The 27,849-nt window shown below is 41.8% G+C and overlaps 1 protein-coding gene and 1 long non-coding RNA gene across 3 annotated transcripts in view; one reads left to right on the top strand and one right to left on the bottom strand.

Moving 5' to 3' along the window:
- The window catches only part of RASSF7 (Ras association domain family member 7), a 132,651-nt gene that overhangs the window by 67,370 nt on the left and 37,432 nt on the right, over positions 1–27,849 (bottom strand). The window lies entirely within an intron of this gene.
- On the top strand, positions 13–27,380 carry LOC144586042 (uncharacterized). The gene is made up of 2 exons (XR_013540741.1): positions 13–2,696; positions 20,181–27,380. It is a non-coding gene; the product is annotated as an uncharacterized LOC144586042 (long non-coding RNA).

The following is a 27,849-nucleotide window of genomic DNA, read 5'->3' as shown; positions in this document are numbered from 1 at the left end:
CCCGCCGCCTGGCCTTGCCCCGCCCCCCGGGGCTTGGCCCCGCCCCGAGCCCTGCTGTGTCAACAGGTGTGGGCTGACTGACCGGGGAGAGGACAGAAGGCGCCGCCTGCAAGACCAGGGCGTGTTTTCACGGCGGGGCCGCGTGCCAGTCAGCAGATTCTCCAAACTTTGGATGAAGCGGTCTTGGCTTGCAAACATTAACCTGTACCGGAAGGCGATTTTTCAGGAATTGTTCGCTGTGGTTTCCTTTCTTTTCTCCTCTGCTGGAGCTGGGACGGTGTGATAGCTATTCTGACTTCCATCCTGGTGGCTCTGAACAATTATGCTGAGTTAGGCCCAAACCAGCCTCCGGTTTATTTCAACCAACATGTCCTTCACCTGCTAACGCCTCCTCCTCGTTTATTTTCTTATCGTGCATGGTCAGCTGTAACCATCTGTTGCTTTCTGCATTTTAATTTTTTTAAAACGATTTCTTGCTCTTTATTAACTTGTCTTATTGCTGCTTCCTTGGTTACCTTCATCCAATAAATTCTTTTCATCCAGAAATAAAAACGCATTTCAGATGCTTGTCTTTTAAAATACTGTAGTTGTCTGTGTTAATCCACAATTCCATGCCATATATCAGAACAAGACAAAGAATTACACTGTGTAATAGATGTAACCAATGTTAGTTTTCTATTGCATATTGTTCATCTTAAGATGCTCTGGGTCATCTCTAGTTTGTCTTCTATTGCACAGCTACAATACCATGGTTCAGGTAATCCAGATTCCAATGATTTAAACAGTATTTGCCAAAACACTCCATGTATCCATTTTGGACCTTCAACTGCATTTCTTTAGTGCTTGCTTCATTCATTTACCATGAATTTGGCTTTCTTCACCTTAATTTTCAAACTGTCAGCTACTAAGTTCACTTGGCTTTATTGCATAATCTTTGCTGACCATCTGAATTGTCAGGTAATAATGCCATGTTGTCTGGACATCAGATGTTGTTGATAGCTCCTCTGTTAACAATGATCTCAACATTTCAGCCAGTAAATGCTTCTGTAAAGGTCTTCTTGGAATACAGATGGTTGAGCAAGAGTATGCATCTTTGTCATGTTTCATGTGCCATCAAGCTGATTTTGACTTAAGGCAACCCTAATGCAGTTTTCAAGATATATGAGATATATAAATATTTATCATTGTTATCACCAGTGAGTTTCCATGGCTGAGCAGTGGTTTGAACTTAAAGCTCTTGAGTCCTAGTCAAACACTCTATCTACACTGATTCTACACTATACTTGTCATCCTCATATCTCATGTTCTCTGTCATTTGTTTCCAGCTCCCTGTCTCTAACGGTTCCCTACTCAGCTCTATCACATTTAAGTATTAAAGTACTTAATATGTTTTTACAAGACTCGAAATCCATGAATCCAAGTACAATTTCAACATTTAAACCTCAAAATCAAGCAGCAAACTTAGCAGCAACTGTATCTGGCCATCCATCTATCCAATTTTTATTTACAAATACAGCTCAGTATAGGCAGAATGGAAAAAAGTGTGCCTTTAAAATTATTTTTAAACTTAACCAGAGATGAGTCTGCATGTATCATCTCTAGGGACATTTGGCCCAAAGCATAGTCAGATTTTTGTGGTTGTTTTCCTCCAGCTTTTCAAAACAAACAAACCAGGTCAGTGCTTACCCAGTCAACCAGCACTTCATTGGGAGTTGAGTCTCAGAGACTGGCAAGTTAATGGGAGACAAAGGGCTGCATATCTCATTAAGAATCCTGATTACTACAGTGGTGGAGCCATTCTGCAGGGGTGGGCTACCTAGCTGCATATTGGTGGTTAAAAATTAATTTTCATGCTTCAGTCAGCTAAAAGTTGCAGAAAAACAGCTATTAGCCTGTAGAAGCTGTGACATCCACTCAGGTCATGAATATTCATATCCTATCTGCATAGACCAATGGGAGTTCTGAAGGGGTGAAATCATGAGATATAAGGGACTCAGCAGGAGGAGGGGGGGTTAAATTGGGAGATTGCGAGTTGGGAGAGTTTGGGGATTTTGGGTGGGAGAGCGGTGGTTGAGAGTGGATAAAGGAGGATGTTTGTTTAAGAGTGAACAACGTTGCTTGTCCTGTCAACATCTGTAACAATAAACAATTTCTATTTGGTTCTTTTAAAAATGACACATTGCCTGGACCTCTACAGTGGGGTCTTGACTTGAGAACTTAATCCGTATTGGAAGGCGGTTCTCAAGTCAAAAAGTTCTCAGGTCAAATCTGAATTTCCCATAGGAATGCATTGAAAACCATTTGATCCGTATCTGCTCTTTTCCGTTCATAGATACTAATGGGAAGCTGCTATTCTGCCTTCGACCACTAGAGGGGGATATTTTTTCTTTTTTTTTTTTTCCTTAGGTCAAGAAAGGTTCAGGGAAGGCAGGGAAAATACAGTCCAGGCAGTCTGAAGACTGTCTCCCAATCCACTCTCTAAACGCTGGGAGGAGTGAGTAAGCAGATAGGCACCCTTTTCACTGGCCAACAGTTAACTGAAAGTTCAAATTTTACATTTTCCCTGCCTCCCACGTGGTTTTTTTCAGTTCTTAACTCAAATCTAAGTATGTAAGTCAAGTCAATATTTTCCTATGAGAGTGGTTCTTAAGTCAAAATGTTCTTAACTCAAGCCGTTCTTAAGTCAAGACCCCACTGTATTATTAATAATAAACAATGTTGATGTAATCAACTGGTGGCAGCTGAAAGACAAGTAGCATGAGCTCTTAGTTTGGTGAAACAATCAGGGGCCACATGGGGATTGTGACAGAAGCAAAACCAAACACACTTTCATTCTACCTCATGATGCTCCTGTCAGTTTATTCTAGTAATCCCACTGTATTTGTAAATGAATATCCACAAGCCAGATGTAGTTGTGCTGCTGCAGGTAGTAGTAGCTGTTGATTTAACTGTATTATCCAAGGCCAGAACAGTCATGGTGATGCCTACCCTCTGGTTGGAGAGGAATAAGAGGCAGGAGGAGGGTCACTACAGCAACAGAAAGCAAGAGCTGCACTTTGCCACCAAGAGTAACACCAGTTTCTCAGGTTATCTATCCTCCTGTTAGGTTCATCCTATTTTGCTTCCAAGTCTGTGACACCATAACTTGGGAAGCAGATGTCTGGAAGTGCCCTTACAGAATGAGAATTAGCTTATTGTGACATCATACTTTACTAATCCTGTTCACTGGATTAGTTTCCTCTTTCACCAGCTGGTATTACAGAAAGTGCTATCCTGGTATCTCTGCTCTGGGAAATGTCTTCTTCTGCTGCTCCTCTTCATCTGTAGATAAGGATGGCACAGCCCACAGATAAAGTTGATTGCAAGGCTTTCTCACAGGAGACCAATGATAATTAATAGGCTTACTCTGGTTTACCTCAAATAGTATTGGAACTTTGAAAGCCATTTATTTATTCCCATTATTCACGTCAGTGTTTGAAAATGACGATCTTATAGCACCTCAAATACTATAAAGTTTTATTTGACATTAGCTATAGTCCACTTCTTCACAGAACAATGCATCTGAAGACTAACTCATTGTAATCATTTTACAATGTTAGGAAAGTAATCCACTAGGTTAACTGTTGTGTGTTACTTTTTTTGGAGCGAAGCTTAGTGGCCAGGTTGCTATTGGAATTTTACTCCAGAATAAATGATGTCATGTAAATCAATGAGGCAAATTGCAGCTAATTAAGAAAGTGCCAGCTGCATGCCTGAGATGTCATGCAAGCACAGAAGACAGCACCGCATGACCAATGATGTATCCAATTTGGCTTTAACATCCAATTTGACAAAAGTCATAGGCTGTGCCCAAGTCGCAGCCTTGCCAATGTCCTGTAATTGGACCTCATTTTAAAAGGTTGTTCATGCTGTCATAGCTCAAATTGAATGTCCCTTTAATGAAGTAGGTAAGGGGTATTTGACTAATTTGATGAGACTGATGTTATTACCCATTTAGATAGTCTCTCTGACATTACTCGTTCACCTTTTTTGTTTCCCTGGTAACAAACACTCTATTGGCTTGTTCTATTAACACAGAATACAAGAACACGTAACTTCCATTATGTGAAGCATCTTTTCCAGGGAGGATGTAGATGTTGGAAAAAACGTATGTAATGCTAATGGTTGGTTTGTACAAAAACTCAGAGGTACCTTAGGTAAAAATGAAACATCCGTAAACAAAATCACCTTATGGTTGTTGTTCCCGACCATGAAAGCCTTTGCGAATACAAAGTCACCTTATCTTTATGAAACTGTAAGTAAGGTGTGTCAGAGCACAGTGCAGCTAACTAACTTACACAGTTTTGTAGCTCAGCAGGTTCAAATGGGTTGAAGGCAAGAATTCAAAAGGAAGCTTTGTCAAATGAATTATAACCACTGACAAGGGCCACTGTGGTGTTGGTGGTTTTATGTCCGGGCAAATATTGTTTAATCCTTTTATAAACCTCTTTACTATGGATTTTGTAAAATGTTTTGATGATTTTGAAGGTTCTGGCTGATCAGCCACAATAGCAGACAAAAACTTTTGCAAAGAACTGCGTAAGACCTCTCTCTTTAAATTTAGGAGAAAGTGAAGTATACAATGCAATGTTGCTGGCAAATATGGCTCATTAATGGATTTTGCAAACTCTTTAAATTTCCTCTGTTTAAAATTTCAATTATAATTATGTCTGGATGACACATAGGACCATTGTAACATGTTAGGACATCTCAAGAAGTCTCAGGCTGTCCACTTCTATCAGTAGTAGGGCTGTGAATCATAATTGCTGCAACCACCAAGAGGTTATTAGTATTGCATCTGTCCCTTATTCATTGATTTTCACGACCATTCAGTGAATTAAAGGGAAAGGAGGGAACATATATATTAGGGCTCTTGACTAGAGATGGGGATGAATCAAAATAAAAAAATGGTGATTCGTTTTGATCTGTTATTCATCAAGGTTAACGAATCAACGAATACGAATATACGAATATTCTTGAACAAATCAATCCGTCAATTCATCTGCACTTTAAATAGCTATAACACTGGCCCCCGATGACCTAGAGACACCAAATTTGCAGGGAAACTTCCTCAGACACTTTCCTACAACTTCTGAATGTTCAGTGAACATTGGATCATGGAGCCCCAAGTTATATAGTCACAAAGAGGACCCCCCAGAAAAGCTTGACCCAGGTACTTGGAGACTCCAGATTCACAACAGAGCTCACTATTTCTTTCCCCAACATGCCTGCCAACTTTGGTGAAGATTGGATATTGGAACTCCAAGTTATTCACCCACAAATTGGGTCCCCCCCAGGAGGGTTTGCCACACGGCACAGAAGCCCATGGCATTGAGCAAGTTATATTTAGCCCCAGCAGATTGAGAGGTCACTTTGGCAGAGGCATGCATGAGGCATCGAGTTTGTCTTCAGCTCAGCACAACATTACATTTGCCAGTGAAGTAGAATTTGCCCTCAGGAGGACTGGAGGCAAGGAGGTATTTGGCAGCACAGCAGGCTTTTTGGCTCCATCAGGCACTGAGGAAGTTGGCAGCAGGAAAACAGGCTCTTTTGGCCCCATCGGGCACTGAGGTAGTTGGCAGCAGCAAAGTACCATGTCTTGCCCCATTGGGGTACTGAGACAAAAGGCAGCAGAGGAGACTCTGGTCTTTTTCAGCAACATTTGCCTGCAAAGGAAAGGCTTTTGCCCCCAGGAGGCAACTGAGGTTGCTTGCAACTTTCAACAGCACCATCAAATGAACAGGATCGGTGCTACTAACAGTGGTTAATCCACAAGGGCGCGGGGCTGTCGGAAACAGATCAGCTCTGCAATCTGAAACCGGGTGATGGGGCAACAAAGATGCTCGTTTAGAACTGGAAAGCTGGGGATTGCTTGTAACTTGGCTGCTGAGACTGCCCAGATTTGATAAAGATAGCACTCAGAGGTCTGGGGAGGCTGAGACAGCCCAGCCCCCTTGGCATGGATTGGAAACCAGACGAGCTCTGCCATCTGAAGGCAGGCAATGGGTTGACGCCTGGACAGGCTTGGATGGGGCAGAGCCATGCTTTGGGTGTGCCAACATGGCCGGACAGCCCTCTGTCTTGGCACATTATGGGCGTCACCCAACACTTTACTCTTGTACATTTTAGTTGTACAAAAGCAACTATTTATTCATTTTTCTTACTGCTCAGTCTGGGTCTGCCAAGAGAGCTGGATGGCCCTCTTTGCTTGTTCGGGGGTGCTGGTACTGGCTCTGGGTTTGCCAAAAGGGTTAGATGGCCCTCTTGGCACGTTCAGGTGACACGCAGACAGGCTTTGGGTGGGTGGGGCAGAGCCCGGCTGCGCTGCTACTACAGCAGTTAATCTGCAGGGCCACTGGTGAGCTGAGCTAATTCGCTTGGGTAGTTTGTTCCAACTTCTGCCTACCTACTGAGTTGGCGTGGGACTGAAAGCAGAGTGTGTTGCCCCATCGGGCACTGCGGTAATGGGCAGCAGCAAAGTACCGTGTCTTGCCCCATTGGGCATTGAGGAAGTTGGCAGCAGCAACGTAGAGTGTGTTGCCACATCAAGCATTGAGGTAGTTGGCTCCAAAGTAGGCAGGAAAGCATGTCTTAATAGGCATTGGGTACCAAGACAATTGCCAGCAAAGTAGGCTTTGCCCATTGGGTCTGTAGTGGCAGAAATCTTCAACATAGATGAACAATAGGGTGGCGTTTGCCATCAAGGTGACATATGAAACACACGCCTCTGGAAATATTTAATTATTTAGTCAAGTATGCTGTTTTTGACTACTAGGAAGGGCTTGGGTCAGCCGAGCCCTCTTGGCATGGGAAAGCCAGGACGACAGCTTTGGAAAACCAGATGATCAGCTCTGCAGTCTGAAGCCATACAATGATGTTGTTTGTTTTGTTATTGATGAAGAAAAGGGATGGTGGTGGTTGTTGGCACAAGATAAACTCTGCAGTCTTCCTGTGATGGGTCGATGTCTGGACATACAATGCCCTCAAAGCCCACTGTGTTCAATGCCGCCAACATGTTCCACCCAGCATCTGTGACCATGTGGCCATGGGTCACCTCCCCCTCCGGTGCCCACTCCTGCAGTGTGGACAAGAACTCATTGGTAATGTTCCTCCCTGTTGCCTGAGCTTCCCTGTGCTGCGCCTGCAGCAGAATGGACCTGTAGCCTGGAGGCAGGGCAAGGGCCTCCCCCTGTGGCCCTGTAGCCAAAGTCCTGCCACTATTCAAGTCCTCTGGCTGCCACCAGTGGGCTGTGAGCAACAGCTAGCCATGCTGACCTCCGCTCCACAGGTCTACTGTGAAGTGCACCTTGCACCCCTTTAGCCATGAAAAATGGTTGCAGACCACCTCCCTCACAGAGTCAAAGAGCGAGGGCAGCACTCTAGAACGGAGAGTTCTCTGTGAGAGGAGGTCATACCAAGGGGCAAAAAAATGCAGCAGCCGGTGGAAGGCTTGGGATTTCACGATGAACAGTGGAAGTCCAAGCAGGGTGATTGTCTCGGCGACGGGCTTGCTGGGCCCTGCCCTTTGACTGCTGGCTGAGGGTCATGGTGGACTTCTGAAAGCGGGGGAGCTTTATTCCCCTGCCTTTTTAGGTGCTGAGCAAGCCTCCAGAAGCCTCTTAAGAGCCAGCCAATCAGCTGTTAGGCGGGGAGAGGGCGGGCAGGAGAGGAAAAGAGCACAAAATGGCTGCCAGGCTCCTGGCTTTTAGCTGTTTGGTGCTCTTTTTCCTGCAGTTCCGGGGCTACCAAGGCCTGGTAAGTGGCTTTCTTTTATTTATGTTTAAGTTTCTGACCTTTTTTTCCCCATACGAACACATTAATTAATTTTCAGTGCATTCCTATGGGGAAATTTGGTTTTGACTTACGAACGTTCAAGGTACGAACGGACTTCCAGAACGTACAGTGGTGCCTCGCTTAATGATTGCCTCGTTTAGCGATGAATTCGCATAACGATGTGTTTTTTAAGAAAATAATATGCACCGTATAACGATGTTTCCTATGGGCGATTTTCGCTTAGCGAAGTTTGGAACCATGCTTCGCATAACGAATGCGATTTTAGGTCCCCTGCTTCACTTAACGATGTTTCTTTTTTCAATTAAAAAAGTGTCTTAGAAGGGTCAAAAACGGTTCTAAATGCTTGGATTCGTTAGAGGACTGCTTAAGTCATGTGCAAACCTGATTTGGCTTTGATCTGACTTTTCATTAATTTATGGTGAATTTTTTTTTCGGCCCATAGGAACCAATGGACCTGTCAAAATCTGACAGCTCCATGCTTTCCTATGGGGGAGAAAACAATTCACCATAAATTAATGAAAGTTCAGATCAAAGCCAAATCAGGTTTGCACACGACCTAGGGGGTCCTCTAACGAACCCAAGCATTTAGAACAGTTGCTGAGTCTTCGTTAATTTTTTGTGAATTTTTTCTTCCCCCATAGGAAATAATGGAGCTGTCAGATTTTGACAGCTGTCAAAAGTTGGGGGGGAAAATCACCATAAATTAACGAAAAGTCAGATCAAAGCCAAATTAACTTTTGCATCCATTTTAGAGGGTGCAGAAGCTAATCCAAGCATTTAAAACCATTTTTGACCCTTTTATGACACACTTAATTTTGCAAAAATTGACTTCGCAAAGCCATTGAAATGTATTGAGTCAGCTTCAATACATTCTAATGGAGGAAACATTGTTTCGCTTAGCAATGTTTCCTATGGGTTTTTTCGCTTAACAATGGCAATCCGTTCCAATTGGAACGGATTAACCGGTTTCCAATGCATTCCTATGGGAAATTGTGTTTCGCATAGCGATGGTTTCACATAGCGATGATTTTTTTGGAACGAATTAACATCGCTATGCGAGGCACCACTGTATTAAGTTCGTAAGTCGAGGGCCCACTGTATGGAAGTGAGAGGTGGACCGTAAAGAAGGCTGACTGCCGAAGAATCGATGCTTGAGTCCCCTGGACTGCAGGAGAACAAACCTATCCATTCTGAAGGAAATCAACCCTGAGTGCTCACTGGAAAGGCAGATCCTGAAGCTGAGGCTCCAATACTTTGGCCCTCTCATGAGAAGAGAAGACTCCCTGGAAAAGACCCTGATGCTGGGAAAGTGTGAAGGCAAGAGGAGAAGGGGACGACAGAGGATGAGATGGTTGGACAGTGTCACTAAAGCTACCACCATGAATTTGACCCAACTCCGGGAGGCAGTGGAAGACAGGAGGGCCTGGTGCGCTCTGGTCCATGGCGTCACGAAGAGTTGGACACAACTTAACAACTAAACAACAAAGAACCAGCTCAGCACTTTTCAAGGTAAATTTTAGCTTCTTCAAGTCTGTAGTCACCGCGACCACCATCAAATCTGTCATGTGTTGAAATTCACAGATCTTTCTTTGGTTTTAAATACTTTGCATGACCACAGGAAATATTTTCTAGGTCAAAATCTACCAGGCCATCTTTAGTCTTCTCTTTATATTTTTTTAACTTCTCAGTGCCAAGGCAGTTCTGTTTCAGAATTATTAGGGTCAGACATGGTATTTCCTTTATGCTTTTTGACAGCTTGATGCCAGATCCTGGAGTTAAGATCAAACCAGCTTCCCTTTGGTGTCAATGCCAGTGAAACGGACTTTGGCATCAATGTTTTTCTTTGCATCAAAGACTTTAATGCTGAAGGTTTGTGGCTCAATAATACTGAGGGAGTTCTTGATCTTGCCATCTGGTAGAATAAGCTTTGGAACATCTCCCAAGCTCATCTATCATCACAGTGTGCCATTGAAGAATGCCAGACCACCTTCACACAGAAAGGTGGTGAGGCAAAAAAGGGATGCAGAAGAGCCATCAGTCTACCTTGAATATGTCTTCTCCTTAATTGTGCCTCTCCTTCTAATTGGTAATCTTGAAATCGATCAATATCAACATGTCAATGCTTGATGTTGTTTGGGTTCTTATGGATAGCCAGTATCAGTAATAGTCTTCTCCAGCTCTGGTGAACTGGTAAGGTGTCAGGCCAGAGAAGAAGCATAAGTGTCACTTTGTGGTGACTTATGTGTTGCATGCCCAGAGAGGCCAGCTTCTTCTTCAGATACTGACTCTAAATATACAATGTCTGTGATATTTCTCAAATCTGAAGTCTTTCAAGGTAATGAGGGACAAACCACAACTGATTACAGTTGGTTTTTGTCTTTCCTCTCTTTTTTAAGGTTTTGAAGACTCTGTCTCTGTGGCCTTCCTTCTTTTCTTCAGTGCCAAAGATGATGGAGTCAAAACTTTTGATGACTCTGGAACAATCTGTTGTGTTTTCAGTAAGGCCAATTTTGATACATTGCAGGTGGCTAAGCTTTGGGCTTAGGTAGAATAGAGTCTAGGTTTTTTTAAGGACTAGCCTGGTCTTCTTTAATAACTGTCCTCATCATAGTATTTCTATATGGGATTTTACAGGCAGTCAAGATTGAAGTTAAGGCTGTTCTTTTGAGATTGAGTCCACAGTTTTGAGTGACTGTCCCCACATGAATAACTTAACAATGACTGCCTGTTTTTAAGTGCTACTTGTTTGTTTGTTTGTTGTGAACCACCCAGAGGGTTGCAACACTAATGGGATGGTATAGAAATTGAAATAAATAAGTATAAATATAAATATACAGTGCCTCGCTTAATGAGCGCTTCGTTTAACAATGAATTCGCTTAGCGATGGCTTTTTCGGAGCGATCTTGCGCTCCGTTTAACTATGTTCCCTATGGGAGATTTTTGCATAGCGATGTTTGGGACTATGTTTCGCATAGCGATGACAGTTTGGGTCCCCCTGTTTCACTTTACGATGGTTTTGACAGCCTCCTGTTGGCTGTTTTTTATACGTTTAAAAATGTTTAAAAAATGTTTAGAATGCTTGAAATCATAAGTGCACTTAATAAACCCTTTGTTAAACTAATTTGACTTTGTTCCGACTCTTTTTCAATTTGTTGTAATTTTTTCCCCCATTGAGATGCATTGGTTTCAATGCATTTCAATAGGTTTCAATGCATTTCAATTGGGGAACCGCATTTCGCTTAGCGATGTTTCCTATGGTGATTTTCGCTTAAGGACGGCAATCCGTTCCCATTGGAACGGATTATCCATTTTTCAATGCATTTCTATGGGAAACTGTGTTTCGCTTAGCAATGTTTTCCCATAGCGATGAATTTTTTGGAACCAATTAACATCGCTAAGCGAGGCACCACTGTATATATTAATCTTTTAAAAAGGAAAATTAACAAAAAACAAAACAAAGAGAAGGTAAGAAAAAAGGTGATAAACCCCTAGGTTTTGACTGTTCTGTCAATGAACTTAATTGTCCAAACACTCACAATATGTTGTCCTGTCAGCAGTTAGAGGGACCTAAGGAGTGACCACTGATGGAGCAATACTCGTATATTAGCTGAGAAGAGGTGTGAAGTTCTAGAATGTTCCCAAGAGCATCTGTGAAGGTGCAGAAGTACCCATCTGTGTGAATCACAGAGACCACAAAGAATAATATTATTATTACACCAGTAATGTAAGTTGTTACTGCTCTCTGTCTTACTTTTGAAATGTAACTACATTAAATCTTCCTGCCATTTTAAATGTTTTACCTATAACTTGTTCCTTTCAAACTTTGAATACTATATATGTAACCTTAGCTTTATGATCTTCCTCTTCTTCTCCTTCTCCTTCTTCTTCTTCTTCTTCTTCTTGGGGTCACTATACATTTTGCTGCGTATGCTCTAAATGAACTGCTGGGGGAAATGCTAACAAAGGAACTCAAAACAAGAGAATTTGCCAAGCGGGCAGAATTTCTTGGAAGCCTGTTTTATTACACATCTTCTATGAGTTTGTCAGACAAAGTTACGGAACAACATCTTGATTATTGATAATGCTGGAGGCATTCAAAAGAAAATTGGACAACCATCTGCCAGAACTGCTTTGATTTGGATTCCTGCATTGAACAGAGGTTGGACCCGATGGCCTTATAGGCTCCTTCAACTCTCATCTTTCTATGATTCTATAAGTTACAAAGATGACTAACCTTTTCTGACAGCTTTCCTGGTTACTGCTCCAAAAATGCTGGAGAACATACTGATTTGTCAACAGACAGGTTACTTACCTGTAAACATGGTTCTTCAAGTGGATCTCATACACACTAGTGGGTTAAGACAGCGCCTGCGCTGGCCTCTCGGAATCTTCTAGAGCTGTAAGGAAAGTAACAAAGTTTGAGTTGCCCTGTATTGCGCACGTTCCGCCCGCCAAACCCCAGTTCCATCCGCCCTCCACATAGTCAGAGTTGGACTCAACCATACAGTGACGGACAGTGGGGAGGTTGGGCAGGATGTGTGTATTCATAGAGATCCACTTGAAGAACCATGTTTACAGGTAAGTAACCTGTCCTTCTTCAACGTGGTCTCTATGAATCCACAGTAGTGGGTGACTAGCAAGCTGACTTACCGGAAGGAGGGCCGTCACTGCAGAAGTGAAGTAAGCATTGCTCTCCCAAACCTGGTCTCATTCTTGGCCCGGAGGTCCAGTCTGTAATGTGTAACAAAGGTAGACGCATTGGACCAGGTTGCTGCTCTGCAAATGTCTTGGATGTCAACTCCTCGCAGCATGGCCGTCGATGTGGCAACAGCTCTGGTAGAATGAGCTCTGAGACCCTCAGGGAGAGGTTTGTTCTGCAATTCATAGGCCAGAGAAATGGTGGAGACCAACCATCTGGACAGAGTAGAAGAAGAGGCAGCGGAACCTTTGCACTGACCATAGAAACAGAGGAACAGTCTTGGAACTTTCCTAAAGTCTTTAGTTCTAGTGACATATTAAGCCAATGCTCTTTGAACATCTAAAGAATGGAGCATGCGCTCAACATCAGTAACTGGATCAGGAAACAAAGTTGGTAATATTAAAGAGTGGCTAACGTGGAACTCAGAAACCACTTTAGGGAGAAAAGAAACGTCCTTGAAGAACTGAAGGTATGGTGAGTCTGCACGAAATGCTGCCAGTTCACTAGCTCTACGAGCAGAAGTGATGGCCACCAAGAATAAATTCTTGAGAGAGAGTAACCGAAGGTCACAGGAAGCCATGGGCTCAAAGGGATGGCGAGTGAGGCAATGAAGTACCAATTGCAGTGACCATTGCGGTGCAGGCATTTTTAGAGGAGGTCTCATGTTGGACAGACCCTTGAAGAAAGCTTCTAGTGTGGGATGCGAAAACCACCTGGATGTTTCAGAGCCATGTGGCTGAAAGGCAACAATGGCTGAGGTGTAAACTTTCAAGGTAGACTTGGAAAGTCCTAGGTCAAACAGATGTCGAAGACAGAGGAGGAGCGTAGACAAAGCCACAGGTGAAGATTGCAATTTGCACTCCTCAGTGAACTTAAGAAAGTTTCGCCACTTGTATTTGTAGAGTAGCTTTGTGGCTGGCTTCCTTGTTTTATCAGTGACTTCATTTATTGACAGGAAATCCTCCACACTGTCAAGTGGAGAAATTCCAAGTCTGGATGAAGGATGTTCCCCTCGTCTTGAGTGATCAGGTGTGGAAGAAGGGGCAACTGTATGCTGTCCACTGCTGATTGCAGGAGCATGGAGAACAATGCTTCCACTTCCATTTGAAGTGTCCTGATTAGGGCTCTTTGAATGATGGGTATCGGTAGAAAGAGGTAGAGGAGGCCTTTGTTCCATGGGATCATAAAGGCGTCTCCTAGGGACCCTTTGCCCTTTCCTGCACGGGAAGCATATTTGATGCACTTCTTATTGGTCTGTATTGCGAACATATCTATGGATGGATGTCCCCATTTGTGGCACAGACTGAGGAACACCTGCTGATCGAGCTCCCACTCGTGAGATTGAAAGGAGTGTCGGCTCAACTTGTCTGCCAACTGATTGTCCGTTGTGGATACATGGATGGCCACAGGGAAGATGTGTTGATGGTAGCACCATTGCCATAAATGAACTGCCAGAAACAGAAGGGACTTTGACCGTGTTCCTCCCTGCTTGTTTATATAGAACATGGTCGTCATGTTGTCTGTGACCACTTGTATCGCTCTGCCCTTCACCAGAGGGAGAAATGCTCTGAGCGCCTTCATCACTGCTATGAGCTCCAGGTGACTGATATGGAGCGAGGCTTCTTGAGGGGACCAAAGGGCGTGAATTTGGTGTCCCTCGCAGTGAGCTCCCCAACCTAGGGGACTGGCATCTGTTTTAACCTGCCGTGTCAACTGTAGGGGTCGAAAAGGTCATCCTACGAGAAGATGTGGTGGAAATGTCCACCACTGAAGCTGATGTGCTAGCTCTGGTGTGACTGTTAGACGCTTGTGCTGACTGTCCTGTAGAGGATTGAATAGAGCAAGCAGTTAAGACTGAAGGGAGCGCATTTTGAGGCAAGCGTGGGACAAGGCACAGGTCGTTGATGCCATGAGACCCAGAAGATGTTGTGCGTGCTTTGCTGACACTCTGCCTTGGGGCTTGAACTTCCGAACTGCTTTTCTTATTTTTCTTATGTGTTCTGGTGGTAGGAACATGCGAGCATTGATCGAGTCCAGTCTTGCCCCAATGTAGTCCATCACCTGAGATGGTTCCAGGTGGGACTTTTCGTAGTTTATTGACAGGCCTAGCACTGCAGGGTGTGCAGAACATACTGTGTGTCCTTAATTGCTTTTGCTTTGGATCTGGACACCACCAGTCGTCAATATAAGGGTAAATCTGTATCCCTTGTAGATGGAGGAAAGCTGCCACCGGGGCCATGCACTTGGTGAAGGTCTTGGGGGCTGTTGAGAGACCGAATGGAAGAGCCACATATTGGTATATGGTGTCCATGAAGATTAGACGCAGGTATTTCCTGTGCTTTTGATGGATGGTGATATGGAAATACGCATCTTTTAGATCCACCACAACAAACCAGTCTCCTCTCTTCAGCAGGTGAATTATCGCTTCTAAGGTGACCATCCTGAAACGCCGTGGTTTGAGGTAGGTATTTAAGTCCCTCAGATCCAGAATTGGCCTTAGGCCGCCGTCCCTCTTGGGTACTGTGAAGTATCGGGAGTAAAACCCGTTTTGAATGTCCCAGTTTGGTACCTTCTGGATGGCTTGTTTTGCAAGAAGAGTGAGAATCTCTTCTTCTAGGATGGGATTGAACGATGTAGGCTTGACCCATCCTAGAGGAGGCAATTCTATAAACTCCAGCCAGTAGCCTGAGCTTATAATGTTTAAGACCCAGGAGTCTTGTGTTATCTTGAGCCAGTTGTGAAGATGACGAGATAGGCGGGTTATGTGGTCCATACTGGAGATGGTTCTGGTGAAGTCAAAGATATTGTTTAGACTTCCTCCCGGTTGTCTTGTAAGACTGTCGCTTATTTGATTGGGGCTTGAAGGTAGAGCTGGAAGAAGAGGCCTGGGAAGATCTTAGCTTACCCTGGTTCCGAAAAGGACGGTAGAAGGAAGGTGTAGACTGCTGATATGATTGTTGTGAATATTTAGAATGCCATTGGAATTTGGAGGTTCGAGGTTGTTGCTGGATAGAATAAGACTTTGCCATCTTTTTACTCTTGTGCAAGTTCGCTAGATTTTCATCGGTTTTTTCACTGAATAAGCCAGATGCATCTCAACCCTGGTTCTAATATCCTCCATAATATTTGCTGATCTGAGCCAAGCATGGCGTCGTAAGGTGATGATGGAAGCAAGATTTCTGGCAGTGGCATCAGCAATGTGTCGGGATGCCAAGCGTTGGTGTTTGGACACAGTTAAAGCTTCAGCATGGGCGTTGAGGCATATCTGTCTGATATCCTCTGGTGCGACTTGCAAAGCTGGTAGAACTCTTGCCCAGAGTTGCTTCTGGTATGCACCCATGGCTACCAAATAATTGATTGCCCTTAAGACAAAAGTGGTCATGGTGTATAGTCGACACCCCAACACTTCTAATTTCCTACCCTCTTTGTTGGAAGGTGTGGCATGACCCTTTGTAGGAATCTTCGAGGAACTAGATTCGACTACCAGAGAATTTGGAGCAGGGTGTTTCAGCAGAAAGGAGGTTTTAGGACCATGAATCCAATAGAGGCTTTCAGTCCTTCTGGATATTGAGGTGGAATTGGCAGGGTGTTCCCAATATTGCATAATAAGGTCTAGTAACTCAGGGACATAAGAAAGGCTGACAGGGTGAGACCTTTCTTTGTTAATGTCTCCGAAGATTAGGTCATCTTCACGTGTGAGAGATTTTTTAACTTCCATTCTTAAGGTGGTTGCCATTCTTGAAACCATCTGAGAGTAAGAGGAAAAGTCCTCAGATGGGGAGGATGGGTGGATGTCAGCAGCATCCAATCCTAAAGGCTCCCCTAGGAGAGGTGTGTCCAAGGAAACTTCAGATGTCACCTCTTCATCGTGCTCAGAAGAGTCCTCTGAAATCTGATGTTCCGCGTCAGAGACAGGAAATATGTCAGGGTGTTGAACTCTATCTGCTCCAGTAGTGGTTTTCTGGGGAATAGCAGGCTGAGACCCTGTGGCATGACTATCAGGCTTATGCCCCATTGATGTGGAAGCTCCCTTTCCTTTCAACGTTGAGGGTTCCTGTCTATCGACACCGAGGGATTTTCGGTGTCGATGCTTCCTCGGAGGTGAAATGGATGGTGAAGACAAGAAAGAAGTATATCTTGCCTTTTTCCTTCTTCTCCTGTGGTCTCTCGATGTTGAGGATGACTCTGAAGAATAATCCCGTTTACGACGTCGACGGCAGGACCTCCTTCTCTCGAGACTGTCGTCTGAGTCAGAAGAGGAGGTGTAGTCTCGATGTCGATGCTTTTTCCGCCTGTCGACACCGGAGCCATGTTTATGCTTATGATGGTGTTGAGGTTGCTTAGATGGAGGCTCTCCATCACAATCCGAGGATGGATGTCGAGGAGAGGGGACATCCAAAGGCTTCTCAGGTCTCCCTCGAGGTGGAGATGGAGACTTGGAGCCGAGAGATCCTGGTGCCGAAGACTGGGATCGAGACACCCGCTCGGTTAATACAGGGCTATGTGGGGCATTGACTATGCCAGCAATTGCTTGCACCAGCTGGCTAGTCGTTGGTGACCTCTCAACATCGACTGGAGCCTCCTGTCGAGGCGGTAAAGAGGCACCCATTTCCGACATCGAATCCCGGTCCCGGGAAGAGTCTTCGAGAATAGGCGAGGGCAGAGACGATATAGGAGGCACAACCAAGGTGACCTCCTTAGACTTCGATTTGGGTTTAGCCATCAATTTCTTCTGTTTCAGTTGCTGAGAAGCCATTGGAACAGAAGATGTTGAGGGAGCCGATGAAGTGGCAAGTGTTTTCTTAGTTGTAGACTTCTTTTTTGCCTTTTCTTTGGTCTTTTCTTTAGCAGACTCAGGAGGAGGTGAGGAAACTATAGTGACTTTTGAACGGACTGAAGAGGTGGATGGGACAGACTCCATATCCGATGGCTGGCGAGCTTTGAGGGTGGCTTTGGGAAATTCTTTGCAGTGTTTGCAATGAGAAGTCAAATGTGTCTCTCCTAGACAGAAGATACAGAGGGAATGTCCATCCTGAAAAGGCAATTTTCTGGAACAGGATGAGCAGAGTCTAAAAGGGCCTCTTTTAGGGGACGGTTTTCTTTTAGGTGGCATAAGCTAATAGGAGCAGGAAACCACAAAATAGAAAGAGTCCAGTAGGCGCGTGGCGCCTCAGCGGGCGGTAAAAAGGCTCCAATTATCCAATTTAGAGAGTACTTGCGATATCGCCAGAGGCAGAAGAGAAGTCAAAATGATCCATAGTCAGGGCAACAGAGATAAGGAAGTCGAAAAGCCGAGTCCAGGTCAAAAACACGAAGAAATAAAAATTTTAAAGCAGTTCTAACTGAGAGGTTCCAACTCCGATGGCGGAAAAATGGAACTGGGGTTTGGCGGGCGGAGCGTGCACAATACAGGGCAACTCAAACTTTGTTACTTTCCCTACAGCTCTAGAAGATTCCGAGAGGCCAGCGCAGGCACTGTCTTAACCCACTAGTGTGGATTCATAGACACCACGTTGAAGAATCTAAAATTATGCTTTGAGAACTACAATCTGTTCCATCTTTCTCTGTCACACAATCTTACTGTATAACTAGTGTTAACTCTAAACACACTCAACTGGATGTTCCACTGAAACTAATGACTTTACTTTTTTTGAGTTGTTGATGTTCTAGTCTCAACTTTTTCTCATGAGCAAACAAACCACCTGATTTACTCTCCCCTGCTTCTCCCAAAAAGTAATGACAGAACTTTATCTCTTGCAAATCTTTCTCTCTTGCATTAGTTAGGAATGGGTCATGCTTGTTTCTGATTCTTCTTTCTTTTCTTGTTAGAAACTATAACACAGGCAACAAAAACACTTTAACAAATCCCAAGCAAATGTGTATTTGTTCAGTTAAAAACTGATCATTTTAACTAACCAACTGTACAAGCATAGCGTTCTATGTTGATAACTGCAAAACCATTAGCACTGACTAATTTATGAAGTTATCATCTTATACAAAAGAACAGAAGTCATAGGCCAAGGTATTTAATGCAATTCCATGCATGCTAACTGTAAAGTAAATCAGACAGAGGTCAATGCACCTAGTAAATGTACCTAGCAGTGCAGCCTGATTATTCAGACATACAGTATATGGCATGTGACCATTTAAATGAATAATTTTAATCATGGGATTTGCAGGATAGTTCTTCATAAAGCAGTATGTTAAAAACCATCAAGGGTACCAGTGTCTCATAGTTTTTGTCCATCAGTCCACCTTCTCCATAAGAACCAGTTTGCATATCCTGACACTAGACAGAACTCTGGAACACTGAAGAAAACAGAAATGTAATACACTGGCAAAGGGAGCTAATGTTTTCATGAAGGCTTTCACAGGCGGAATCTAATGGTTGTTGTGGGTTTTTCGGGCTCTTCGGCCATGTAAGTGCCATCAGCTCCCCAACGTATGAATTAGCCAAATGCCTAGCGACCCTCCTACAGATCCACATTGGACAAACCTCATCCTACATCAAAGACTCAGAACATTTCATAAGCAAAATCAGTACCCTAAAACTTAACCCTGGGGACAGACTGATCAGTTTTGGCGTAGTATCTCTGTTCACTAACGTACCGATAAAGAACACTCTGACACTCCTCCAGCAGATCTTTCCAGAAGACATCAAGACCCTTTTCCAACACAGCCTAACGACCAGCTACTTTCAGTGGGATAACGAGTTCTATGAACAGGCAGATGGAGTGGCCATGGGGAGCCCCCTCAGCCCGGTTATAGCAAACTTCTACATGGAGCATTTCGAAAAACTGGCTCTGGCTTCGGCACCCTTTGCACCCACAGTCTGGTTCTGATATGTGGATGACACCTTATCACAACAGTACACCCACAACGTCACACTAATCACCCATCTCCTGAAAAGGACAAAAGCTGATCTCACAGCCATAAATACTCAACTCCCAAACAAACTGCACCAGAGCACAGAGTGCTGTCCTCTGAAGATGCCGGCCACAGAGACTGGCAAAATGTTAGGAAGAACAACCTTCAGAACACGGCCAAAGAGCCCGAAAGACCCACAACAACCATTGGAGCTAATGTTCTTTTCATTGGGAATCCGAGCCCATCATCTACATTTCTGACACTGCATGTAAAGAGATTGGGGGATTGTTACAAAAAGCTGGAATCAAATTGACCCTGGCTTGTTTTCAGACCACAGAGATCAACATTATGGGGAGATCTAGTTATTTGGAAAGTAGAAGCAGATGCTTATAATCATTCACCTCGTAGCTGTACCAGAGAAGGAGGGGCAAGTGGGGAAAGAAAAGCCCAAAGATGGGGTATATAACTCTAGTTTAGAACAGAGCTGGGGGAATCTATTTCCTGGCACAGATATTTCTGGGATCCAAAACCCATTAGGCGGAGCCAACCTGGCCAGTATGTTCAGGATAATAGGACTACCAATTTCTGGACGTTGTCCCATGTTACACCTGAACTGGATAACATGTTGTTAATGAACATAAGCATAGAGAAGTAAACAACAATCAGGACTCTTTCCGACACCATGCTACAGTCCTATGATCATATCTGACATGTATTGCATTACATGAACATCATTATTTTAGCTGCTGTACTACACATAGTTAGGCTGCTTACATTCAAGTTACTTTGATATAAGAAGCTTCAATTGTGTACAAAACTGCAGCCTTAATTTCCCTCCCCTTGTGCTAAAACATGTTCACATAGCAGCTGCAACCCAAATAGTTAATTAAAACCCAGTTCACTACCATTTCAAAATGAAGAAGTCTTTTTGATTTTCTCCCTTGTGACAAAAGTCCTAACTGCCTTGTTTTATGACACAACTATTGCTGGCTTCCAGTTTTGTTTAATATTACTAACAGATTTTAAACATCCTGATGGGTGGAGTGGGGGCTGCGAAGAACACAGTTTGTTCAATATGAAAGATTCACTTACAAATAGATTGCTTTGGAAGTTCTCCACAGGAATGCATAAAAAGTCAAGAAAGTTTAGATGAAGCACACCTAGTTTAGCTGAGAACATTTGTCTCATTTAGTGTACTGGTATTTTTTCAATAGATGTTCCACACCTTTAACAGCTGCACACACTAAGAAATTAAAATATGTTTTTTGCGGGATTGAAAATGGTACAGAGATGGGAAGTTCTGTCCCTGTGAAAGTCAACTTGTTATAACACAGTTTGTCACAGAATTCCAACTTAACAAGCAATGTCACCTGTTGATTCCTTAATTTTACATTAAAAAAAGGACAACTAAAAATTAATTAAATATACTGTTCAGTTAGTGAATTAAAGCTACTCTGGGCAGTATACAAACAAGCAAAACCCCACAACCCCTCCCTCTTTATTATCATGAAAACTTTATGACACAATCAAAATGGCAATATAAGTGACTCAGCTGCAATGGTCTACAGAAACCTGAGGTTCAAATGTTAAAATTTACATAAATTGAGGGTACAATGTCCTTAAAGACTACCTTTTATAATGCTGTCTTGAGTCATTTCTTGCATATTGGGAGGGATGGAGCATAGAACAATGATTTGCAATAACAGATACATATACTAATAAGTCCACAGTCGCTGTGGTAACCAGATCATGGTGTAACCAAAGGGTTTCAATTCTAAACCAGAAGCAAAACACAGGAAATGACTCAGTGGATCTGGTCAGGTAACCTGGCCAAAGCCATTCTCTGATCAAATATTAAGGTATTGTTACATGTATTACACAAGTCCTACAGGCAATTGCAGGATTCCCTGCCATTCTTGGAACCAAATTAGACATGATATCCATGCTCCAGATTCTCCATGATAATTGGTTTTCCTTCCTTCCTTCCTTCCTTCCTTCCTTCCTTCCTTCCTTCCTTCCTTCCTTCCTTCCTTCCTTCCTTCCTTCCTTCCTTCCTTCCTTCCTTCCTTCCTTCCTTCCTTCTTTCTTTCTTTCTTTCTTTCTTTCTTTCTTTCTTTCTTTTAAAATTCCAGAATCCTTACTTACAAGACCTAACCTCAGCTTTTTGCTAGGGAAATCCTTGCTCCACATTGATTTCGATTATAAATGAAAGGAAAAACCAAGAGGGAGTTTCTGGTGAACGCAGAAAGATGCACCTGCTGCATAAAAGTAATAAAAAGCCTGTGTTCTTCAAATGATAAGGTCGTGCCACAAAACTGTCACCTTTCTTGGCAGCAAGTAACATAGGGGATTGAAAAAAAAATCTCTGTTTAAAGAATTGCCAGGAATGAAATGTGTCTACTTGAGCTTTTCTAAACTCCAGTCATTTGCTAAAGTCTTGAAGGATTAGGGTTTCAAAGAAACTAGTACCTGACTCAGAAGATTTTGAATTGGCCCTTTATTTCAGGTATTCTTGAATCCCAATTTTGTAGACTAAGGAAAATTAAAACAAAATAAAGGGCTGATGAACAGGTTTCAAAGGGAAAAGTTGGCAATATGTTTGTGCATGAGGGACACTGGAAGGGTGAATCCATGTAGTGACCTTATATAGTAGCATTTGCATTTTATTTTAAGGATTTAAAGGTTATATATTTATAGTTGTTTCTTTTATGCTGTGGATCTTATTACCTTGGATGATAAAATATATCTGGGATTTTGTTCTTATTTTGCTTCAAAGAGATATCGGTATTCTTCCTTGTTTCTTCAAGCAACTCTTGCTCTGCTGCTGGTCAATAGAACTCAGGGTGTACAAATTGCATATATATATTTGTAAAGTTTATGTTTGCAGAATATACACACAACCCCATAGAAACAGAGAGTATTACATTTTCATGTTGTGAGTTCACAGATTCACACTCTATGCCCATGGCAGAAACAGAAGATTAGAAGAAATGCTGACTGGCAGCTGTAACAAGTAACTGATCAGGACATTTTGATACTTGAGGCAGAAAATTTTAAATGGTATACCATCAGTAACAATATGATAATAAAGTGAATAAATGTCTGCATTATTCAATATCTTTATTGGATCAACAAAATGTTACAAGAAAGCTGACAGGGAAAATTGATCCATTTGAAATGTGGTGCTGAAGGATAGCTTTGCAGTTAGCTTGGACTGCCAGAAATATGAACAAGTGGATCATAGATGAATTCAAGCCTGAACTATCTCTAGAGACAAAAATGTTGAAACGGAAGCTGTCCTATTTTAGGCACATCAATAGAAGTCAGGAAAAGACAATAATGCTGGGAAAAGTTGAGGGCAGCAGAAAAAGAGGAAGACCAAATAACAAGAAGGACGGACCCCCCAAAAGAACCCACAGACATGAGTTTACAAGAGTTGGGCAGGGCAACTGAGGACAGGACATTTTGAAGATTGCTCATTCTTAACGTCACCATAAGTCATAGGTGACTTGACAGAAAAAAACAACAACAACGACAAACATTAGAAGCAGGGTGAGATTTTGAGTTCTCCAGAACTCTTGGTCTAAAACTTGAGCCAGATATGATGCCACTGTCTCCTGAACCCAGGCTGCCACCAAAGAAGGTGGCACATGAAAAGAAGGTGACAAAGGTAACAGTTTATTTTATGTATGTATGTATGTATGTATGTATGTATGTATGTATGTATGTATGTATGTATGTATGTATGTATTTATTTATTTATTTATTTATTTATTTATTTATTTATTTATTTATTCTATTTATACCCTGCCTATCTGGTCATTGCGACCACTCTAGGTGGCTTCCCTGTTCAAGCCTTCCCCGCTCTGCTGACAAAAGCTTGATTTTTCCTCCTCTGCACACTCCTCCAGCAGATCTGACACTTGTTTGTAGAATCTCATGTAAAATCTAAACTGAAATTTGTTTTAATGGCAGTCTAGTTTCATGAGTGATCATCACATCTGGCCCAATTTTTGAACCATTTGCCTTAAACCCAAGGTTTATACTATCTTTGCCTGATTATTTGTTATTATTAGTTACAGTATTTGCAATTTCCTACAGTTACAATAAAGATATTACCCAGTTTGGAATTTTTTTTTCTATGAATGGACTATGGTTACTTTTTTTATTTGCTGTTGGAAACTTAATATATATATTTGCTGCCTTTTGATGGTCCCTCAAGATCTGCTGTCTGTATGCCAGAGCTGGGGTTGGAGTCAGTTTTTATCCAATCAACACCAGGAGATCTTACTCCAGATTTATGTATTATTCCAAAATACTGAGCTTTGAATTGAAGATAAATTCAAAGTATAGATCTATAAGATAAAGAAGCAGATGATTTATCTAGCCATGCTAAAATCATGTGTTTCACTTCCTCCCACTCATCCAGATATGTACAAATTTTTTTTAAAAAGAGTTGCAGATCTTAAAAGAGCATAATTTGTCATATCAGGGAGGACTAACCCTAGAGAAGTTAGAAGGCTTTTAAAAGCTAAAGATTATCTAAAAGGTCTGTAACACTTACAATCAATGTACTGGATGGCTTACAGACCTTCCAACCATGCACTAATGGGTGAGGGTAAACTAGCACTGGGCTCTCAGCACTGTCAACATACCCAAATGAAGAAGTTGGTTCCCAAGGGAAACTCATCACTTTGCTATGTAAGGGAATTCACCAGACACCAAACAGGTCTCAACCTGGCCAATATTATGCGGGGAGCCCCGGGACCATTGCCCTTAGCTCCATGATGGAAGCAAAGTTTATTTATCTATTTATCTATTAGACACCAGTCTTGCAGATATTTAAACAGACAGCTCGATGGGAGAGTGATTTTCGACTTGCTGTTTTCATCCAGGATACTTCTACTTTGCATAACCTGAAATGAGCAAAAAGGTCATAGCATTTTTTTCTTTTCTATTCTCTCTTTTTTATATATAAAAAAAGATAAGTCTGTAGTTTTTAATTTCCAGATAACTGGTTAGGCCACTTTTATTGAATTGCTTTATACGATATAATGCAACATCACTTTTGCACTTAATGAGAGTAAGTTTGCCTTGTGTGTGGGAACTGCTAGGTTGATATCATATTTTGTGAAGCGTCTTTCTTTGTTTAAATGCTTACCTTGCAAAATGTATATACAGTGTCACTCAACACCTTTAATTGTTCTTTTAAATTATATTCTTATTACCAGCTATTACATTAAAATAATATATGCAACACAACAGATCTTTTTGAAAAAAATATGCAATGTAGAACTACAGCACACAATAAAAATCGTTTTAAAGACATTGCCAGCTTTGCTTAGAATATACAACTGAAATTTAAGCAACATAGATAAGAATCTCATTTTGGTCAGTGATGTTTATTCCAGTTTTGGTGTACAGTTGTAGGTTTAATATTTAACTGGAGTAACTTAGCAGTCATTGTAATCATCAACGTTTATTACTGTTACTGTAGTGGCATTTGCCTGTTAAAACTGATTCTCCAATCTTTTAAAGGCAGTGCTGCTCCAATAAAGCTTCAGCTAAGCATTCAAAGCAAAGTTTCATGCCAGATTTAAGAAAATTATATGCACTGAACTGGGAGGCGGGGGAGGAGCAGCTAGTTATGTTTGGCCATTGGAAATCAACAAGGCCCTCCCAGATTGGTTCTGACTGGAGAGATGAGTAAGAATGGAAAATTTGGTGCTCATAGAATAATAACACATACAACGTCTGAATAATAAGCCCAGTATGGAAGCAAATATTTCTTGCCCTAGAATTCCACGAATGTGGCCATAGAAGTTACATATATGCAGATATTTTTGGATGCAAATCAACTTACTTTCCATCCTAGTTTTACTATTGCAATGAAATGTCTCAGGTGATATCCAATCAAGATAATCAGAGAATATTGTCTGCTTCAGATTTCTAGAGATCAATCTAGCAGGAAGTATTTCCCTTTTATATGTAAAGCACATATAAAAGGGAAATACTGTACCTAGTAACTGGACTATGAATATCTGGTGAGAAAGAGATGAATTGGCTGACTGTTCTATTGTGCAATGAGTGTTACCATCAACATTATCCAGATACCTGCTTACAATATTTCTTAAATATACATAATATAAAGGGATGCTGTGAAGAGGAACCCATTGACACAGTCAAGCTTGGAAGTGAGCCGTCCCCTTGATCGCCTGGGCCAGAAGGAATCAGCACCCTTTTATCTACTCTACCCATGAGGATGGAGGACTTGACAGTAGAGGGAGGACAGATGGAGGAGAGAGGGGAGTAGAAAAGGTGGGAATGAGAGGTGACTGAAGGCTTCTTGATTACAGGAGAGAAGGAGGCAGGGAAAGGGGAAGCTGGGGTTCAGAAGAGTGGGTTTAGTCCAGAGAAAGAAGTAAAAGAGGAGTGTAGTGCAGGACCACAGAAGGAAGGACCATACACAGTGCTGGGAAATAATGGTCGCCACACAAAATATCGACACTTCGTGCCCAATTTGGACATTGTCACTTAAGGGTGTACTCACTTTTGTTGCCAGCGGTTTAGACATTAATGGCTGTGTGTTGTGTTATTTTGAGGTGACAGCACATTTACACTGTTATACAAGCTGCATACTCACTGCTTTACCTTGTAGCCAAGTGTCGTTTCTTCAGTGTTGTCACAATAAAAGATATACTAAAATATTTATGAAATGTGAGAGAATGTACTCACTTCTGTGATATACTGTATATACCTAGTAAGGTTATGGGGATCATGCAACTGACTGCTCCTCTATATAGAAAATTGTTCTTATAGTAGAATTTGGAACACAGCACAACAAACAATACCTTCTGTAATGGGTTATTTGGGGGAGATAATAAGAGACAATAATATTATTCTTTAAGAGTAAAAAAAGCCATGATAATTTCACTACTTTTCTTTAAAACAAGTTCCATGTATTTTTTGCTTTTACCTTTCTTGGTGCCCATAAATGTGTTACGGCATTTGTACAGCATATTTTCCATTACATTAGGGAAGTGCCTCCCAATTCTGTTCATGAGCTATCACTTTTTGTATTATGTTAATATTATTTATTATGGGTTTTTAAATGTATTTTGATGTTATTTATAAGTTGCCTTGGAAGAATTTGTACCTCGCAAGGCTGTGTGTTTCTCATACACACTGCATATATTCAAAGCAATTCCACAGACATTTCAACAAAAACAAAAAAATTGAGACTACTGAGCTATGAAAATACGTCTGCTTGTCAGTGGTTACTTGATCTGAGGTCTACTGTCCCAAAGCCTCTTGTAACTTTTGTACACAGCATGTCCTCCTCAACTTCACACCCACTAAGCTTTCTGTCTTATCCCATGACCCTGCTGACCTGATATACATCACATTTCCACCTCCCTTTTCATCTTTTGGGCCAGATAATTAACTAAACAAACCTTCCTGGGACAGGATCTCTTGCTTAGTGCTGTAATTACAATTGTGACTCAGAACAGCATAGATACTTCTCAGAAGTAGAAGGGAACTGCCGCTCTCATTGATCTCCAAAACAATGTTTGCCAAGCTTTTGGGGGAAAAAACTCAGGTGCTTTTCACCTGATGTCTCTCACTGTTATCAGTTAATAAGTTTTTGTTTCATGTTTATCCACCAGGGAGAAGGCTGAGGGGGTAAAGAAGTGGCTTTTAGGTATAGATGTAAAATTAATTTGAATATATCACTGTGCATTATATTCTATATTTTCCTTGAAATATTATTCACTATAAACCCAGAGTATATTTTTAAAGTATCTCTTAACATCCTTCACTCTCCCATCTGAGTTTTGCCACCATCTTCCCGAAAAGTAATGATACTTTTCAGTAACTCTAGCCGCCTAGAGTGGTCGAAATGACTAGATAGGCGGGGTATAAATACAATAAATAAATAAATAAATAAATAAATAAATAAATAAATAAATAAATAAATAAATAAATACTTTCATATGCTGTGCATTTCAATATAACATTATAAAATAAAGTTTTTTATACTGTATATTTAAAGTTATATGTATTTATCTATTCAATTTGTACACAGAACATACCATACGGAAAGCTGAACTAGAGTCAGATGAAGGAAGAGTGAAAATTGGTGGAAGAAACATCAATGATTGAAGATATGCAGATGACAGTAGTATAAAGGGGTAGCCTTGATGATACATTTTTTTTTGGCAGAAAGCAGCAACGACTTCATATGTCATTTAGTTAAAGTGGAAGAAGAAAGTGTCAAAGCATGACTGCAGTTGAATGTTAAGAAGATAAAAATCATGACTACAAGAACTATACAACTTTAGTGTTGACAATGAAGAAATCGAAATAGTCCAAGATTTATATATTGTGGTTCAGTAATTAATCCAAATAGAAACTGCAGCCAAAAAATCAGAAGATGACTGAGACTCAGA

The sequence above is a fragment of the Pogona vitticeps genome, chromosome 1 (genome assembly GCF_051106095.1).
Source record: "Pogona vitticeps strain Pit_001003342236 chromosome 1, PviZW2.1, whole genome shotgun sequence".
Classification (NCBI taxonomy): Eukaryota; Metazoa; Chordata; class Lepidosauria; order Squamata; family Agamidae; genus Pogona; species Pogona vitticeps.
Note: the sequence above shows the minus strand (reverse complement) of the source record. Positions and strands in the feature narration are given on the sequence as shown.